The sequence below is a fragment of the Sorex fumeus genome, unplaced genomic scaffold (genome assembly GCF_029834395.1).
Source record: "Sorex fumeus unplaced genomic scaffold, SorFum_2.1 ptg000037l, whole genome shotgun sequence".
Taxonomy (NCBI): domain Eukaryota; kingdom Metazoa; phylum Chordata; class Mammalia; order Eulipotyphla; family Soricidae; genus Sorex; species Sorex fumeus.
In genome coordinates, this window is record NW_026606094.1 from 20,576,086 (window position 1) to 20,589,575 (window position 13,490).

Genomic DNA, 13,490 nt, shown 5'->3' on the forward strand with positions numbered 1-13,490 from the left:
TACACCTTACCTGCTGTTTTATCACTCTGGCCAAATTTGCTAATTTCTTATGCCCATTTTCTACATTCAGTTATAGGTTTCTTTGCCTCAGTGCCATTGTGAACAATCGAAACAAGCCCATTTTTAACATCTTTGAAGTTTCCTTCTATTTTTTTTTTTTTTACACTTTAACTCTACTCATACTTTAACATGGTTACTACCATGACCACCTGCTTTTATCTGTTTTGGTTTGGAGTCTGACAAGTATGAGAAGATTTTGAAATCATGATCAAGTCAGTATTTCCTCATGTGTTCCCTCAGCCGGATGATCCTTTCACCTGTGCTGTCCTTTAACGTATTTTCTATAGTACTGAGTCCCATATGTGTATGTGTATATAGTGTGCAGTAGTTTTGCAGTAAAAGATATTGCTAAGGGTTTATGCTCTCAGTCTAAATTTGCTTGTAAATATCTGAATCACTGTGCTTTTATTTCATTAAATTTTTTATAACAGTTATAATAAACATAATATATTTGGCACATTGCTGTGTTGCAGATGTTATTATGCTTTTTAGATGCAGATGGCTTTTACCTTCTTGTGGATATAAACAACAGTAACAAAGATCGGGTCCCTTAATTGGTTTTATTCCTTGTTAAGCATTGTTTCTTTAAAAATTGCTACAGATAAGTAGAAGAAGATATTAAGAGTTCTTTTCTAGTAGCATTAAAGGGTAAGGAAGCACAATTCAGTTATAATTTGTTCAATTACATTGGATAGCCAACTGAATTAAAGGATAACTGAATTACAAAATAAAAGAAATCTTCTTTAGCTTATGTCCAAAATTTCTCTAGGAATCTGGCACTGTTTGTGCAGTAAATGTTTTATTAAATTACTACAATGTCTTCAGCTTTGTGCTAGTAAGTGTGGTAGAATCAGACAGAGGTAGGGCTGATTTTTTTTTTTTTGGCCTCACTTGAAAAACTTGTGTGATATAATAAAGAGAAGATCTTTTCTACCCATAATCACTACCCATGATAGCAATGAGGTAGAATGATTAAAAAAATAAAAATGTGATTATACTTTGATTTTTGCAAAATTTGATGATGTTTTACTCAAAAATATTTGAAGTATTTGAATACTAAGTATTTGAATATCAACCACATTTCCCTAATTTTCCTTTCCATCATTGTCTTTTTCCAGTGTGTTCTACTAGGCACCTATTCAATATTAGCTCTGGTCTGTTTATTATTACAGAATGTATCACTAATCTTGATACTTCTCTTCTATGTTAAGCTATAAAAGATTGTTACTTCTCTTTCTCTCTGTTTTTTTTTTTTGCCACATAGATTCACAGTTATGATTTTGTTTTTGTTTTCTGACCAGAACATGCAGTACTCAGAGCTTACTGCTGCTTCTACACTTAGGGATCATCCATGGCAAAGCTCGGGGGACTATATAGCACACCAGAAATCAAACCTAAGTTGGCTGTGTGCATGGCAAGTACCTTCCCTACTTAACTATCTCTCTTACCTTTGCAATCTTCTAACTCCTCTTTCCAGCCTTGCTTCTTCTGCTCTGGATAATTTTCTTGCATTTTTTTTTACATAGAATTAATGTCTACTTTCTTTCAGAGCCTTTTTAGCTCTTATTCTATCACTTGCTGCAATTATATTTCCCCTTTGACATTTTCTGTTTTTATAGGAATTGCTTCTAGCAGTGCTCTGGAGAACCTTGGCATAAACTGTCAACAGTTCTTAGCTTTGTACGGATGGTGTTCAGATCTAGTGATTCTTGGAGGTCACACCAGGGCTATGTCTGGAAGTACTATGGGGCCATGGGGATCCGGTGATTGAACTTGAGCTCATCTCCCTGACCCCTTATGGTTTATTATTTAAAACCCATTGAGTATTTATAAATGGCTTTCAAATTCTGTGGTTTGTTCAAAATCTAAATTTACTTCTCATGTTACTGTAGACTGAAAGTTCAAGAAGAGAGTACCAGCATGGATGGGTTCTGGTGGACTATTCCTGACTTTCATATGACCCCCTTGTCTTGGTACCCTCACATTACAGAGTGCAGAATAAGGGGAGGCAAGCTCTTTATAACTTCTTTAAAGGGTGTTCAGTCCTATTCATGGTGTTCCAACTTCATGAACTAACTAGCTTCCAAGAATCACCTAATATCCTAATATCATAATCTTCCAGTTAGGGTTTCACCATTGCAACATGAGGGGTGCAGACAAGTTATGAACATTTAGTCATAACTAGCAGATATCTAATTTGTACATACATAATTGTGAGTTTCCAAAGTTTTACTATTTTGGATCTTTAATTTTATTTCATTGAATAGCTTGAAGAACACATGTTGTATTATTTCTATCCTTTCAAATTGATTGAGGTTTATTTTATGGGCTACCATATGGTCTATCCTGGAGAATGTTCCATGTGGACTTGAAAATAATATATATTCATTTATTGTGTGTTGTATTTTGTAGATATGTTAGATCAGTTGTTTCATTGTGTTCAAATTTTCTGTCTAATAGTTCTATCCATTATGTGGAGTATTAAAGTCTCCAATAATAATATTTTTTCAGAATTTATTAAATCAGTTACCCAGGATTTATTATTTAGCTTATTTAAATAATTTTTAGGTTCAATGATTTGCAGTAATGTTAATGATAGGATTTCATGCATCGAACTTTCTACTGCTAAATGACAGCAGTAGTTGTGAAACAGTTTTTGTTATTATTTAACTGTATTATAGATTCTATGGAAACAAACAACTGCCACACAATCTCTGTGGTCTCCTTTAATGTAGACTCTAATTTTTTATGTTTTGGTGACCCTTGGCATTAGCTGCTACCCTTAAATTGCAGCATAGTTCCTCTATATTCATAATATTGATATATTTATATTTAATATTTAATACTAATTCAATCAGTCATTCTTGCTGGTGAATATAGTGACATGTCCATTTAGTTTTGGTGACAATACCCATCCCCATGTTAGTCAGATGGATAAAACCTCTGTAAAACTTAGTAGCTCTGCTGAGTTTCTCTGTAGAATTTTAGTTGTTTTCCATTGGATGAATCCAAAATTAAACTATTAAGAGTAGACGAGATGTTTCAGGAGTCTTCCACATAATCTAGGCTGTAAGGCTTGGAAAGCTTTCTTGAACTCCAACTCCCTTTTGTATTCTGTTTAATAGGTTGGCAATTTGTTTTATTATTATTATTGTTCATTTAGGCCTTCCAAGAAATTAGTAGTGGTTAAGGGCCACTCACTCCTATTTATACTTGGCCAACCAAGCCTTGTGGGTCAGAGCTAGAACTTCCTGATGATTCAGTGGAACTGCTCAGGCACAGTTGTTCTGAGGACCCCCAGGACCACCTTGGTGGTGCGCTGTATCTGGTGGCAGACCCAGAGTGTCCAAGTCAACATCTGGTGGCACTGGGTGGTGGATATGTGGTGCTAGGGCTAAACTTTAGCCCGGTGCATCTTGGAAATATGCTGCTGACTAATGAACTCTCTCCAGACTCATGCAGATTTTATTGTCTTTACTATAGGTCTCCAAATAATACTTTTGAAAAACTGCTCTTAACTATTCAATTATTTCCCCCTACCTCCTTTTTATTTTTAGTTGATGAATAGGAGTTACACAAGATTAGCATGGACATTCTTGGTTGTGATGGATGCCACGTTTCCCACATCCGGAATGATGTTCACATACTTGTATGTGATGCTCACGGACAACTGTGTATTTTTCATTGTAATGTAGGTACATGTGTGTTAATCAGGGGTCTCTTTAAGTTGTGGTATCACTGTAGCACTGTCCTCCCATTGTTCATCGAATAGTTTGAGCGGGCCCAGTAATGTCTCCATTGTGAGACTTGTTGTTACTGCGTTTGACATATTGAATATGTTATGGGTAGCTGGCAAGGTTTTGCCGTGCGAGCAGAAATACTCTCTGTAAGTTTCCAGGCTTTCCGATTTCCTTTTGGAATACTTGAATTTGGTAGTACAACTCTTTTATGGAGCAGCCAGAGTGATAGTGCAGTGGGTAGGGCACTTGCCTTGCACATAGTCAACCAGGGTTCAACCCTAGCATGCCAGATGGTGGCCCCAAGCCCTCCAGGAGTAATCTTGAGCACAGAGCCAGGAATAAGTTCTGAGCACAGCTGTGTGTGGCCCCCAAACAAAATAGAAGAAAAAATTATTTATGGAGAGCATTTTATTATTATGTGCCTAGAAAGACATTTAGGCCATGCTCATGTCTCATTAAGAGACAACTTTTCTGATCGTGAAAAATAAAGACTCATTGAGTTACAAGCAAGATCTCTAATCCCTTCAGACTTCTGAGCGAATCCAGAGGATTCCTATGACTATACACTAGGCAGTTGCCTTTATTCAAACACAAGAAATTCAAATAGGCTGAATGTTTGCCAACTTAATTTTGATACCTCTCAATATTAGATAGGTTGTGTAAATGGAGGCAGAGTAACTAACGCCTTGGTGTTTGTGCTTTGGAACTCAATCCCTGGGATGAGTTAGCTTGTCTAACAGACAAGCTGTAAATGCCGAGGCCTGAGAAGTTTACTTAGATGGGAAGTGCTCCGATTTTTCACATCTTCACTCTCTTAGTTCTTCAAACTGTCCCAAGTTTACTCTTTCTCTTGGGAATAGGCAGAAGCAAAGCCCCCCTCTCTCTCTTCCCTATTTCTGGGAAATGTGCCTATATACTTAAAGGTTTATCTCTGAGTTTATTTTTGCACAACTGTTGTTTGGAAAACAACCAGAGCTGCCTACTTTAGAAAGCCCTTTTCTCTTCTGAGATATAACTGGATTTTTGATTCGTGTCTGTTTGTTAATTGCAATAAAGCTGCTATTGTAATTTAGAATGCTTGTTAAGAACAGTCCAACAGTCCTCTAAGGAACAATAGATAACCTGCTATGTGTCTTGCTTAGGGAGCTGGTAATTATTTTACTGTAAATGAATCCAAAGATAGCCTACTAGAGAACCACAAGAGGGACAGGCTTTGAAGAAGGGATGTTAAAAATCTAGGTTCTTCTTTATTGACTACATTTATCAGCCCAAATTACTAGCAGTAAGGTTTTTAGAAAGGTTCAAGGAAAAGTAGGTAAAATTATTAAGGTTCCTTTCAGTTAAAAAAAATTCTTAGTATGAGTACATCTTATTTAAGACTTTTGACTCCTCTTATTTTAACCTCCTTTTAATGGAAGTTTTTAATGTTCCTATTATGTAATAACTTTGATTTTTGAAAGGCTCTCCTACCAGATCAAAGTATTGTAATTTTTTTAGTAGGAATTGCATGTCTTCTCATTGTTTTTACACCTCAAAACTACCTACTATATTATATTTTGATTACACTAATTTTTACTTTTCTGGAGAAAACAGGTGTAGGTAAAAGCCAGGTGGAAGTGATAATTTTGAGTGATATTGGCAGAGTAAATAAAGGAAAAGTTAGAGACACATTTTCTTCCTATGGAAAGACTTTCAAACTTATGCATTGGCTCAGGAAACTCTAGCAGGTTATTAATTTTTTTTAAATGAGGAAATGCATATGGTACTTAAAGCAAAATGGAATATGTAATAAATTGAACTGACTGCTCAGGTACTTGCACCCTTCCAGAACTAAAGATTCAAGTCTATTTTTAAGTTTTGCCCTTTTTACTTCTTCCTTTATGCTACCTGTGCTCCAGCCAAGCATAATTGTTAGTTCTCAGAATATTCTGCGTATCTTTGAGATTTTGGCTAGGATTTCCCTTTAACTTTAAATGCTCTCAACTTCAGTCATTGCGAGTCCAAAGCTTTAGGACTCCTCGAGGTTCAGTTCCCTTAGGAAATGCTTGTCAACCAATGTGGAATGAATATCCTGTTCCTGAAGTCCTAAGGCAAAGCACATACACCTCCTTGTATCCTGTGTGTGAACTCCCATGTAAAATTGGTCTTTTGTAGAGCATTTTTGTATTTAGAGTTCATTTTATTAGTTTTTATTTTTTCCAGATCACCCCCACTAAACTGATTTTTAGTTCTTCCCATGTTTTTCTTTGCATAACTACCACCACTGTGTTGATTGTTGTCATTACTGTTTCTTTTAGATGATTCCACTGCCCTCTTTTATGTTTGTTCACTTTCTTATGGCCATTCAATCTGTACTCTAGAAGTATCCATCAGACTGCAAATCTGCCTCTGTCATTCTTTTCCCTAAGCATTCACAATATTGCTGTTGACCAGTTCATACTTTTTAATTATGTCAAGTCAAATGTCAAGTCAGGGCTATGGAGTGATCTGACTCCTGGCCTTTGTTTGCAACACATATTTCTTCTATTTTGAGCTTCACATTATATGTCCCAGTAATGCTGAACTATTTTTATTTTACTACGAAGCTTCTGTATTTCATGATTCTAGACCTTGTTCAAAGTATTCCTCATGGTTACAATTTTATTCAGAGCATAGTTAACTCTATCAAAACTTCATCATAACCTTCTCCTCTGGGGCTAGAGCGATAGCACAGCGGGTAGGGCGTCTGCCTTGCACGCAGCCAACATGGCCGACCCGAGTTCGATTCCTCCGCCCCTCTCGGAGAGCCCGGCAAGCTACCGAGAGTATCTCGCCCGCACGGCAGAGCCTGGCAAGCTCCCTGGGACGTATTCGATGTGCCAAACACAGTAACAACAAAGTCTCCAATGGAGACGTTACTGGGCCCGCGTGAGCAAATCGACGATCAACCAGAGGGCCTTTACTTTACTTTACTTTTTAACCTTCTCCTCTAAAGATATAGAACTATTAGTTGATTTATGGATTTCGAGTATCTCAAGACATATTTCTATGTTATAAATCTGAAGTCATTTATTTAGAGGTCAAGGGTCATTTCTTATTTTTTATTGTATTCTAATGTCTAGCATGTGGGAGATCCCCAATAATTGCATGAATGAGTAGAGACACGGAGAGCAAGGTCATATGAAGACCATGAGTACAAATCTTTGAACCAAATGAATGCATTAGTTTAAGGACAAATATCTGTTTATAACTTAAATGAGATATGATAGGAAGTTATGGCAGGGGTGGGGGGCACATGGAGGTGTCTACTAACTGATCCAGAAGGGGATTAGTAGGGGCTTTACTTGGATGCCTTTGGAAATCATAATAAGGATTTTAAATCTTTCAATAATATACAAGAAGCCACTTCATCAGGTTATGTTTTCACATGATCACTCATAGGCACCAATGGAGAATGGATTAAAGTACACTAAGGAACAAATGGAGTGTCTTGTTTGTAGGTAATTTCTGTGATCTAAGCATAACACAATGCCCATTGAGATCAGAATGTGAACAAAGTAAAGTGAGATATTGGAAAGATGTGCAAGGGAAGAAGACAGACTTTTGGGATTGTTAACTAAATGTGATCAGCTTTGAGAAATTTGTCAGTGGTGACCTTTTTTCCTAAGGTAGAAATTCATTGTATGGCGGTATTTTGCACTGAGATTCCCCACGATATTCTACTGGGTAGATGGGTCTGTGCAGAGATGAAAGTAGGAAGTCATGGCGGGCCTCTCTGCAATGACCTGGCCCAGTAGTATATGGTTCCCACATCAGCAATGTCTTGAAATATAGAAAGGGAAACTTAGACATGCACATGATTGGTTCCTGCCACAGATCTCATGTAGCAAAAACTTCGTGTGCTCCTCAACCATCTCTCTAAATAAGCTTTCCATGTGATTGAAACTCAAGAACTCATAAACCACTGGTAGCAAAAGGAAGATTGAGAAGACAAAGAGCATAAAGTAAGCACAATTGTGTTACTTAGCTCTAAAAGCTATCATTGTGATTACATTTGTAATGATATATTTTGGTCTTTCCATCAGCTAGGCATGTCATTGGAGAATGTGACAGTCTTAACAGAGGTTATTTGGCTCTGAAAGTCTTCTTTACATTAAGATTTTTAAATGTGTTCTTGTTCTGTCAGGTAAGTGTTCTTAGGGATGCCTGTTTTGCATGCATAGCAATAAGTACAATCTTATGGTCATATCTTTCCAGAGGACTGAGGAAATGTGCAATGAGTAAGAAAATAAGCAGATAAATACTTGTGTTTTCATTAGATGGAGGTCTTTTAAGGTCAAACTTACCACACACATATTACTGAAATATCAGTATTGTGCAGAAGTTACTTCGATTAAACTCTAGCTTGAAACTGCTTTCCAAAGGGTAGGATGCTATTTGGTAAGCCTTTTAAAGTTGCTTTTGACAGCTAATTTGCTCACATAATAGCATAAGGTTTTTTTGTCTTCAGCTTCATATTTTTAAAAGAGAAAAAAATTTCCTTTATAATGAACTCTGATAAATATATGAGATAATTGATAGACTTTATCTGCATAAAAATTCGAGTCACTAAATACAATACTCATGACAAATGGAACGCATTTAGACTTCTCAGTCCTGGGATTACATTCTGTCACTGTGCTCAAGAATAATACTGAACGCTATGAAAAAAAGAAAATCAGATCTACTGTAGAAGAGGTTTCTTTAAAGTGACATTGAAGTTTATTTATCATTATGGGAGGCAGGTAATGATAACTTCCAAGTAATGAAATCTATGCTATATTGCATTCACTTGACACATTTCTTTTTCTTTGAATGAAGTTTTTTTTTTTTTCCTTTTGATGTAAACCTGCTTCCTCCCACCATATTTAATGGGCAGCTTCTTGGTAGGCGTGAGAAAAAGCAAATCAGAGTTTTCGGATCAGTGGGGGAGATACACCTGCACACACATATACTCATACACAGATACACAGATGGTGCAATAGAAATAGGAGTTGTACAGACTAATGACATGCAAATACCAGTGAATGAAGTTTGCAGGATAAGAAAAAATTATTCAGTATGCATAGAAGTATTCTAGAATGAGAACATAGTGGGAATGGCAGATGGATGGAAGTGTTAAACATCATGGCATATTCAAGGAAGTGCAAAGTTGTCCAAGATAGTATAATCATAATATTAGATGCTTAAGAGGAACCACAGCAGTGATGCTAGAAAAATTGGTAGATACTTGATTGCAAATACATTCCTATGTAATGCTATGAAGTCTGACCTTTATCTTTAAGAATATTATTATATTAGGATTTTAATAAGGAATTCAGATTTTTCATTTTAGAAAGATTGCTGCGCATTATTTTGTTAGTAATATTGGAAGGGACATGCCTGAAATAGACATGGATGGTATCCAGAATTTATCTTCAAGTGAGAACCCTCTTTGCCTATTTCTTTATTTTTCAAATAAGTCCTGATACATGTAAAGATTTTAGAATTTGGAAAAGATCCAGGAAGTTGCAGAGAAGCATTGTAGAATTACCAGAAGAAGACAGGTAGGGTTATTAGAAGAAGATAGATTCTAGATAAGGGGTGTGTGTGTGTGTGTGTGTGTGTGTGTGTGTGTGTGTGTGTTTCAAAAAGTGAATTGCGAATAAAGTTTCAAATAGGAAGTAATGACCACCTGTGCTGATAGTTAGAAACTTGCTAAGAGCTAAAAATGATTGGATTTTCCAGAGGGAGTATCAGAGGTTACTTTGAAGAGCAGTTTTTTTTTTTTTGAGATTATTGGGGGAAGACAGGTGAAAACTTGAGCATCAAGGTCTATAACCACTGAAAGATTAAGGCAGGGATATTTAATTGGTTCTTTCAGAAGTCGGAAAGTAAAAGGGAAAAGGGATATAGATTGGTAAGAAGTAGTCATAGGTGAGAGTATTGTTTTTGAATTGTAGGAAGCTTGAGCGATATTTATGTGCTAGGTAAACTGTAGTAGACAGAGATTAAAGATGCTGCAGAGAGAAGGAAGCAGTAATGAATTACAGTCCTGAGGGAATGGGAAGGTAGGGAATCCAAACCATGCTTTGGGGTTAGTGATAGAAAAGAATAGCTCTACTGCCCCTGGGAGAAGGTAACCAAAGATAGTGTTCTTCCAGAAGATTTCTAAGTGGACTTTGGTCTTGCCCTTTAGAAAAAGCATTTGCTGGGGGGTGCTGTGGGGATGGCATATTTGTGTTTAATAAGTCTTCTTTCAAATAGGACTCAGTTGAATTTAAGCACACATTTCTATGGCTTGATGACTGTTTCTTCTTTCTTTTTTATGACTATTTCTTCTTTCAGTTACTTTTGATTTTCTTAAATTATTGCATACGCTACCAGAAATTAAAATTTGTTTTATCAAACACATAGAGAAGAAAATAGTGTTCATTGTATAATAATGAATTGTCATAAGTAATTATTTTCATTAATCATTTTAAGTGAATATGCCTATTTACTCTTAAACTAAAAGATTAAGTATGACAATCTCTCTTCAGTATGTGCAGAGTGCATACTAAACACATGGAATTTCTATATTATTTGTTCTTTAATTATATAATTATTTGTATGTTTCATGCTTCTAAGATTATACTGAATTGACTTAAAATCTTGTCACTTGTTCAGTTTTTTTTCTATGAATGACTTCATTCTCCTATAATAGATTACATTCTATTTGGGCTTTAGTGATAGCACAGTGGTAGGGCATTTGCCTTGAGCGCAGCCAGCATGGTCGATCTGGGTTCGATTCCTCCTCCCCTCTCGGAGAGCCTGGCAAGCTACCGAGAGTATCCCGCCTGCACGGCAAAGCCTGCCAAGCTACCCATGACATATTCAATATGCCAAACACAGTAATAACAAGTCTCAAAATGGAGACGTTACTGGGCCCACTTGAACAAATAGATGAACAATAGGAGGGCAGTGTTTGTTTGTTTGACAGCATTTCTATTTAACTACATATGTTTACACATATAAACATATATATACATGTATATTTGCCTGATGAGATAATATAAAAATACAAAACCTTGAAAAAGTTTGTTGTGATAAAGATATTAATCAGATCAAGTTATTTTTTAAATGAACAGATATCATATTTGCTCTAAAGTTGAAGAGCTCCCTCGTTTCTCCAATCTTGACCTTGCCATGTAATCAAGTCATGCCCGGTTCTGTTACCTCAGGCACTATCATCTTTGCAGATGGATAAAACACAATCCTAATGCTGGTTTTCTGAGCCTGGAGGTCTTCTCTCACTGTGTTCCTCCAGCTTTTGTTCCTTCTATGCTCACTGGACCTTGCTCTACCTACTTTAGAAGCAATAAATAATAGGTAAAATTTGCAGATGTCTCCAAGGTATGAAGAACAGCAAAGAATTTGTGTAAAGATGTAAAGTTTTATTCATTCCCTCGCCCCCCACCCCGCCATACTTTTGATTTTCTGTGATTCTTCTGAGGTTGACCTTTTGAAACCAGCAAGTTTACCTTTTTTTTTTTTTTTTTTGCCAGTGTATTTTCCCATTGCTACCACCACAAAGCTAAAACCTATTACTGGATCTTGCCCTAGGCAAAACCGTGAAACAGGTGAAGTTTGTCTTAGATATCTGCCACCTCTGATTTCCAACTTTGCTGGCTCCCAACCACCTAATACTCTTGAGTTTTTCCTGCCTGGGGGATTTCACACAGTGTTAGTGATAGATTGCTTCCTAATATTCTACATCTTAAAAGGATATCAGCTTTTTAAGACAGTCTGATGGGGGTAATATACAGTACATAAAAATAAATCTCTAATAGCAGAACTTAAAGTATCATTTTTGGGTAAAGGCGTTGATGAGTGAGAATATAGTAATCATAGACCTTCAAGTTCTAAAACAAATGATTGTATAAATGATTGCTTCCCCTGCTCTTTCACTGTAAAACGAGTTATTACTAATAATTAGTGCCAATTAAAACTTCTTTGAATTATCATAGTTAATTTGTTAATATAGAGACATGAAAGGACCAGCATTTCCTATTCATTTTGAAGAAGATACTCCATAATGATATAAAGAATGAACTGAGACTATTTTTACACAGTGACTAATGAACTCATAATCATGAGCAAATTCCATTGTTCAACCTTTCAATTCATGGTCTCTCTTGGAATCATATTTCAATTAACCCACCCAGCACCTTCGTAAGTGCAAAATAATATTATTCTAGGAGAATGGTCATATATAGGAGAGGAAAATTACAATCTAACCTGAAAACTTGAGAAGAAAAAAATGCACTTATTAAGTCTTTAATGATGAGGTTAAAGAGATAACACAAGGTTACGAGATTCCTGCTAAGGAGTTGCCCTGTATATCAGTGTGAGAATTGAAGAGCAGTTGAGCTTCTCAACTATTTTGACATCGAGTCACAGTTTCCTTTAGGCCATATTTAGAATCATAGTTAGTGACCTCAGGAGACCATTGCTCCTAGCACTGAAGCAGATGGCTCATTCCCCTCTCACCCAACAGCCCATGAACCATACTGCTAAGTGGGATACAAATGTTAAATAATACAAATTAGACTTTGTTAAAATCACAGTGTTGAATATATCTCAATAACATTTTTTTCTCAAAGGACTTTTTTTAATAGTTATATTTATTAACAACTCAGATGATCTGAAAAGTCTTTGATTTAAAACAACTGTGAGTAAGCTCAACCCCCACTGCAGGTCTCTAGATGAGCCCTTTAAGATCTCATGTGTAATCTTGGTATGCCCACCTCCTGCCTGAACAGGCAGCCACTACCCAAAGGAGCAGTGCCCATGTAGCTTTATACCCAGACCTCTGGGGTTTTAGCTCAGGCTTCCTGATTCAATTCTGTTGATCTGTGAGACATTGTCTAGTGATGTGCAGTTTTGATTACTATTGCTTTGTAGGAAATATTAAATTCTAGGAATTCAATGCCTCCCTTCAATACCTCCCATCTTTGCTTTGGTTAGTATTACTTTGTCTATTCTTGGAATTTTATGATTTATGCAAGTTTTAGAAGTGTTTATGTGCTTGAAAAATGCCATGGGAGATTGTGTTTTATCTGAAACTACTTTGGGAAAGATAGTCATTTTACTGATGTTAACCCCTGCTATCTATTAAAAAGTAATATGTTTTCATTTCTTTGTGTCTTCTTTCAGAAGCTACTTACAATTTTCACTGAATGGGCTTTTACATCTTTTGTTAAGCTGATTCACAGTGATCTTGCATTATCTTTTAAATTTTTGATATGTCCATTGTAATTTCTCTCCTCTCATAGTTGATATAGTTTATCAAATATTCTCTCTCCTCTTCCCCACATCTCGCCCCTCCCCTTTGAGTCTAGCTAGAAATTTGTTGTCAGTTCTTTAAAATAATCAGCTCTTGGTTACGTGATTATTTTTTTGTGTGTTGTGTTTTTTGCTTACTATATTGTTTGTATCTCTTCAGATTTTTATTCCTTCTTTTGGACTCCTGTTGTTATTCTTTTTGGGGGGGGGGGAGTTGGCACAGGGTTATTCTTGGCTTGTGCTCAGGGATCACTTCTGGTAGGGGTTATGGGATTATATGTGGGTCTAGGGATGGAATCTGAGTTGACTGTGTGTGATGAAAGCATCTTACCCATTGTATTCTCTCCCTAGAACACAATAGAGCAC

The 13,490-nt window shown here is 36.3% G+C and overlaps 1 protein-coding gene across 2 annotated transcripts in view; it reads left to right on the forward strand.

The window, feature by feature from the left end:
• The window catches only part of IMMP2L (inner mitochondrial membrane peptidase subunit 2), a 905,603-nt gene that overhangs the window by 266,746 nt on the left and 625,367 nt on the right, over window positions 1-13,490 (forward strand). The window lies entirely within an intron of this gene.